Below are 7,381 nucleotides of genomic sequence, written 5' to 3' on the forward strand. Positions count from 1 at the left end.
CAACCTAACCTAACCTAACCTAACCTAACCCAACCTAACCTAACCTAACCTAACCCAACCTAACCTAACCTAACCCAACCCAACCTAACCTAACCTAACCCAACCTAACCTAACCTAACCTAACCTAACCCAACCCAACCTAACCTAACCCAACCCCCAACCTAACCTAACCTAACCTAACCTACCCCAACCTAACCCAACCTAACCCAACCTAACCCAACCTAACCTAACCTAACCTAACCCAACCTAACCTAACCCAACCTAACCCAACCCAACCCAACCTAACCTAACCAAACCTAACCCAACCCAACCCAACCCAACCATACCCAATCCAACCCAACCCCACCTAACCTAACCTAACCCAGCCTAACCTAACCCAACCCAACCCAACCTAACCCAACCTAACCTAAGCTAACCCAACCCAACCTAACCTAACCCAACCCAACCCAACCCAACTCAACCTAACCTAACCTAACCCAACCCAACTCAATCCAACCCAACCCCACCTAACCTAACCTAACCCAACCTAACCCAACCCAACCCAACCCAACCTAACCCAACCTAACCTAAGCTAACCTAACCCAACCTAACCCAACCTAACTCAACCCAACCCAACCTAACCTAACCTAACCTTACCTAACCCAAACTAACCCAACCTAACCCAACCTAACCCAACCTAACCTAACCTAACCCAACCTAACCCAACCTAACCCAACCCAACCTAACCCAACCTAACCCAACCCAACCTAACCCAACCTAACTCAACCTAACCTAACCTAACCTAACGCAACCTAACCCAACCTAACCCAACCTAACCCAACCTAACCCAACCCAACCCAACGTAACCTAACCCAACCTAACCCAACCTAACTTAACCCAACCTAACCCAACCTAACCCAACCCAACCCAACCTAACCTAACCCAACCTAACCTAACCTAACCTAACCCAACCTAACCTAACTTAACCTAACCTAACCCAACCGAACCTAACACAACCTAACCTAACCTATCCCAACCTAACCTAACCTAACCCAACCCAACCTAACCCAACCCAACCTAACCCAACCCAATCCAACCCAACCTAACCCAACCTAACCACACCCAACCCAACCCAACCTAACCCAACCCAACCTAACCCAACCTAACCTAACCTAACCTAACCCAACCCAACCCAACCCAACCCAACCTAACCTAACCTAACCCAACCTAACCCAACCCAACCCAACCCAACCTAACCTAACCTAACCTAACCCAACATAACCCAACCCAACCTAACCCAACCTAACCTAACCTAACCTAACCCAACCAAACCCAACCTAACCTAACCTAACCTAATCTAACTTTGGGTGGTGTTGCTGTTGTCGTAGATGAATGCGAAGCCTTTACCAAGTATGGTGGCTGCATACAAAATAAACGTGCCAAATATAGCGGCTGTCGTCGTAGTCTCCAACTCTCAGAGTGTTTAAAAGATAGAATATAACCTTTTTCTGAGTGAAACCTACGACAACAACGGCTACTCACCAGCATGTTCCAAAGCAGCAGCACAGTCTCGCAGGGAGCCAAGTGAATGAAACTAGGTCGTCGCGGCCTCGCAAACGCGCGGCTATAATAACTACAAAAGCGTCCTGTGGCCCAGGGGGGGCGCTCTCGATGGTCCGTGTCTGGGAGCACTAATGACTTTTTGAGCTGCAGCCGCCAGAGGGCTGCGGTAATTATTTCCTACTGCGTGCCTCTCGGAGGGGTATCATTATCTTTCCGAGCAAGGAAACGTAATTGCTTTTGCACGGCTGCTTCCGTAATTGCATTCTTGCTCTGCGCCAGAGGGGTGCTTTCCTACTGCGTGCCTCTCAGAGGGGTATCATTATCCTTGCGAGCAAAAGGCAGGTAATTGCTTTTGCACGGCCGCTTCCGTAATTACTTTCCTCCACTCTTGGCGGCCGGGAGGCTTTCTTCCACGCACCCGGACGGGGGTTCCGATAATTGCTTCCTACTCGAGCTGACCTCTTTCGCGTAAATATATAAAGCGCCAAGTTTTGGAAATACTGTACACGCAACCTGCGTGTGCAACTCCATGCAACGACGCAAGCGGAAGTTCGGCAAGCTATTTAAACGATCATTCGCTATGCTCACGAGAGGGTAACCAAGCAAAAACCAGAAAACGTCAAGAGAGCAGCGGAAGAACCCCTCTATGACTGGCTCAGGGAGAACCCCGTATCGCCACTAACGAACATTGTGAGAACACCAAAGTGGCTGTCTGATCTCCACAAGATATTTATTCGACTCGATGACAAGCGCTTGCAAAGGGCCATTCAAGTCTTCAATGACGAAATGTGTACCTATACAACATTGGACTTTATCGAAATGTATAAAAATACTCAGCCACTCTTTGATGCTCCACAGAGTGACTTAAGTTCTTTTTATATGACCGTGGAGGACTCGTATAAAGCCGTGCTCGAACTGTTAAACTTTCAATTCGATGAAAACCAAAATGAAATTTCCGACTTTGTAAACAACCTGTATAAGCTCGTTGAAAAAATTGTGCGCAAAAAAACTGCATGGAAGTGGTGTCCCCTCCTAGTGCTGGCAAAAACTTTTTCTTTGATGCTGTGCTCTCTTTATATAAACAGAGGGACTATCCGCAACTTTAACCGCTTCTCTAACTTTCCCCTTCAAGACACAGTGGGTCGCCGTATACTGTTGTGGAACGAACCCAACTGCGAATCTGCCGCCTTTGACACTCAGTAAAGAAGATCTCCGGTGGCGATGTAGACTCTGTGGCTGTCAAGTACTCTCCCGACCAGACCATTAAAAGAACACCCGTCATTGTGCTGTCCAACAACGAGGTGTTTCCGAACGACGAAGCCTTCAATCACCGCATGTGGAGATATAAGTGGAAGGCTTGTCCCTTGCTGAAACGTCACAACAAGAAAGTGCACCCCATGTCTTTGATACACTTGTATGACAACTTTGTACTCGATGCAGACTACAAGGCAACAATAAACTGCTCGTACAAACCTTAACATCCTGAGTACTTGGTCAATGCTTCGCATTCATCTACGACAACAGCAACACCACTCAAAGTTAGGTTAGGTTAGGTTAGGTTAGGTTGGGTTGGGTTAGGTTGGGTTGGGTTAGGTTAGGTTAAGTTAGGTTAGGTTAGGTTGGGTTAGGTTAGGTTAGGTTAGGTTAGGTTAGGGTTGGGTTAGGTTAGGTTAGGTTAGGTTAGGTTCTCTCGTTAAATAGAGGCGTCTGATGAAGGGGGCCTCGTTATTGCAGCTGCTGTTGTAGTCGCTCACTGCTACCGTATGTTCTTGAGAGAAGGACCATGCCACTCTTTCCAGGGCACCGCTACTTGGGACCAGGCAACCGGCTGCACAACGGAGAGCCTGTGTACGAGGACGACCGCATCGCAAAGCGCCACGACGAGACCTATTCAGAGGCGAAAGCGACGCCGACGTGTTTGCTGTTGATCGCCAGTCGACCAAGGAACTCTTCAAGGACTTTGTGAGCACAGGCAACTGGCACTCTGCATTGGGAGCTGCGGGTCTTGGTGCGAAAAATCTCGTGGAGGAAAAGGTGCCAGGACGCAGTTTTTATGGAATGCAACCCGGACGGAAACGTGGTAATCAAGAACAGCCAAGTACATCAGCAAAGCGACAACAATACGACAATACAACAGACGGTGAAGAAATGCCCCAGACGGAAACGGCAGCAGACGCCCCCTCCTCCTCAGGAGGAGCAGGCGTTGGAGGTAACCATCCGAATACATCCGAATGCGTTCAGCAAATTCTACGAGTTCCTCGCGACCACGGAGTGGTCACGGTGTTCAATGACAGCAAAATTCTTACCACCTGGGGCTACGCCATGCTGAAGACATCACTGAAATACGACGGAGAAAAGAACTTTCCCGGCATCGTAACAAGTATGTCACGCCTTCCGGTCGACCGTCCATACTTATACATCCCACATGGCACTTTCCTTAACTTACCAGCTCACACAAAGGCTCTCGAATGCTCGGCTAAATAACTCCACACGGCTTAAGAACACCGTGGAAAAATGGTTCTTCAGTAGTACAACCTGTCAACTCTGACATGCTCGTGTACGGTGTATCATCAATAGGGCTGAACCATAGCATGGACACTGGTATGTGCCGCATCACCCACGGCACAACACACAATGCCATGAAACCACAAACAATAGTTCCATTCAGCATAGACCGCCAGGCAGACTTGGCCAAAAGCTACTGGGGTCTCGAAATACAACCAATAACAGAAGTGCAAGAGTACGATGACAAAACCGGCGCATCAGCCAGCATGGGAGCACCACGCCACAATTTTGCTTATGACTTTATACACATCGACGGAATCAGTCCTCGCTTAACGAAATTTGTTAATCAATATCCCTTCAAAGGCCAAGTAGGCACCTGAATCGTTAACTACCAGCACAAGTTTAACAATGCATGGCTTCCCCACTTACGGCGCAGGCAACGAACTACTCACTCACTCAGTGCTTGGTGTACCATCCGACGTTGCAACTTACAAAACAACAAACTTCTCCAATATCGAATCATACACTCAAACTCCCGAAGAGAACACCATTATGCGCCTACGCCCCGAAGACTTTCAAAACAAGAGACGCGTCAAATATCTCGAACCACTCGAAAAATCCTGGTACCGCCGTCGCTTGGGCCCCATGACACAGGATTCTATTCAACCCAGTGTCGGTTTTGGTATCCTGGCTGTATCTAAAGCAAACAAGGACGATGCCGGAAGCTCAGACAAATGTCAAGATATCACTGCATTCTTTCAAGTTGACACCGAGCTCGTCATCCACTCCTCCATGGACACAATAGCACCAGACAGCGTAATGCTTCCTACAAGTGAAGGTCCTTATCTCCAGCACACACGTGCACACATCAAACTACCTCCCAGCAGTCTGGATAGCTTGCCGAACTTCCGCTTGCGTCGTTGCATGGAGTTGCACACGCAGGTTGCGTGTACAGTATTTCCAAAACTCTTGAGGATTCGTGTCCCGAATGCCTGCGTTGTCCCATATCTTGAGCTCTACAGTCAGCAGCCCAATCTGTTCTTCCCACTTTAAAGTATTCCAGGACTCGGGGGTGGCTATACAAATACTGGATAAGATGGAAGAAGTCCCAAGAGTTGCGTTTGTAGACCAAATAGACGAGCGGTTTGGTCTTCTAGCGAAGCCACTGTATGCAACACATCTGCAGCTTCCATTGCTCCAGCTACAGTCGTGAATGACGTGGACATGTGGGATGCTGGTTTGGTCAGTGTGAACGGATATTGCTGTGACTGCGTATTGTGTTGATCCGAGTTCGAATCGTTTAATAATTTCAAGACAAATGACCTGAGCTTCTCTGTCGTTTCTGGCGGGAAAGACATCGTGCACAATTCTTCTTCTTTTTGGAATGTCTTGTAGTTGCAGTGCCCACAGCGGAGGGGATTGTATATCTTCTGTAACTCTTCCTCGTGATGTTCCTGGTTGTTCATAGTGCGCTCTTGAAATACTGTCCACGCTTCTATAAGTTGTCTCAGACTCCTCCATGCTTTTATTAGACTGGCTGGGATTATTTTCGATGCTTGAATCAGCAAACTCTGTAGCTTCTCTCTGGATATATACTCATCGTCAGCAAAGAATACTTTTAGAATATAATGCAGTGGTACCTCGTCTTCGTCCTCATCGTGGTTTCTTTTCGACATGTTTTTTCTGAAACAATGCCGCAGAGATTAAGCAACGCGTACGCTTTAAGAAACGTCCAAGGACTTACCGAATGTGGCAGGCGCTCTAGCAGCAGAAGGGGTCGTGGGCGACGGCAAAGTGCATGCGAGGTGTGGCGCGTTATATATACACGCGAAGGAGGTCAGCTCCAGTAGGAAGTAATTATCGGGGCCCCCGTCCGGGTGCGTGGAAGAAAGCCTCCCGGCCGCTAAGAGCGGAGAAAAGCAATTACGGAAGCGGCCCTGCAAAAGCAATTATGTTTCCCTGCTCGGAAAGATAATGATACCCCTCCGAGAGGCACGCAGTAGGAAAGCACCCCTCTGGCGCGGAGCAAGAAAGCAAATACGGAAGCGGCCGCGGAAAAGTAATTACCTTCCTCCTACTCGGAAAGATAATGATCGTGCCCGCTTAAAGCAATTACAGGACCGTTCTTAAAGACTGGCGCGTAGCTGGAAAGCAATTACGGAAGCGGCCGTGCAAAAGCAATTACGTTTCCTTGCTCGGAAAGATAATGATCGTGCCCGCGCCCCTCCGAGAGACTGGCGGAAAGTAATTACCGCAGCCCTCTGGCGGCTGCGGCTCAAAAAGCCATTAGTGCACCCAGACACGGACCGCATTCTTTCGAGAGCGGCCCCCCTTGGGCTACAGGACGCTTTTGTAGTTGTTATAGCCGCGCGTTTGCGAGGCCGCGACGACCATTCACTTGGCTCTCTGCGAGACTCTGTGCTGCTGCTTTGGAACATGCTGGTGAGTAGCCGTCGTTGTCGTAGGTTTCACTCAGAAAAGGGTTATATTCTATCTTTTAAACACTCTGAGAGTTGGAGACTACGACAGCAGCTACATTTGGCACGTTTATTTCGTATGCAGCCACCACAAGAAGGAGACGTGGAGGACGTTGCTGCTGTTGTCAATACTGCTACCTTTACTTTCGGCACTGGAATAGGCCTCGTCTTGGCACTTTGCGATGCGGTCGTCCTCGTCCACAGGCTCTCCATTGTGCAGCCGGTTGCCTGGTCCCAAGTAGCGGTGCCCTGGAAAGAGTGGCATGGTCCTGCTCTCATAAGAACATATGGTAGCAGTGAGCGACTACAACAGCAGCTGCAATAACGAAGAGCCCCCTTCATCAGACGCCTCTATTTAACGAGAGACCTAACCTAACCTAACCTAACCCAACCTAACCTAACCCAACCTAACCTAACCCAACTTAACCTAACCCAACCTAACCTAACCCAACCTAACCTAACCCAACCTAACCTAACCTAACCTACCCTAACCTAACCTACTCTAACCTAACCTAACCCAACCTAACGTAACCCAACCTAACCTAACCCAACCGAACCTAACCCAACCTAACTTAACCCAACCGAACCTAACCCAACCTAACCAAACCCAACCTAACCTAACCCAACCTAGCCTATCCCAACCTAACCTAACCCAACCTAACCTAACCCAACCTAACCTAACCCAACCTAGCCTAACCCAACCTAACCTAACCCAACCTAACCTAACCCAACCTAACCTAACCCAACCTAACCTAACCCAACCCAACTTAAACTAACCTAACCTATCCTAACCCAACCTAACCCAACCTAACCCAACCTAACCTAACCTAACCTAACCCAACCCAACCTAACCCAAC

At 48.7% G+C, this 7,381-nt stretch overlaps 2 pseudogenes; both read left to right on the forward strand.

Annotated features, from left to right (window-relative positions):
* Window positions 1-2,133: 2,133 nt before the first annotated feature.
* Window positions 2,134-3,020, forward strand: LOC142767161 (uncharacterized; annotated as a pseudogene).
* A 305-nt stretch (window positions 3,021-3,325) lies between these two features.
* LOC142767162 (uncharacterized) lies at window positions 3,326-4,026 on the forward strand (annotated as a pseudogene).
* Window positions 4,027-7,381: the final 3,355 nt, after the last annotated feature.

Source organism: Rhipicephalus microplus, chromosome 7, assembly GCF_043290135.1.
Source record: "Rhipicephalus microplus isolate Deutch F79 chromosome 7, USDA_Rmic, whole genome shotgun sequence".
Lineage (NCBI taxonomy): Eukaryota > Metazoa > Arthropoda > Arachnida > Ixodida > Ixodidae > Rhipicephalus > Rhipicephalus microplus.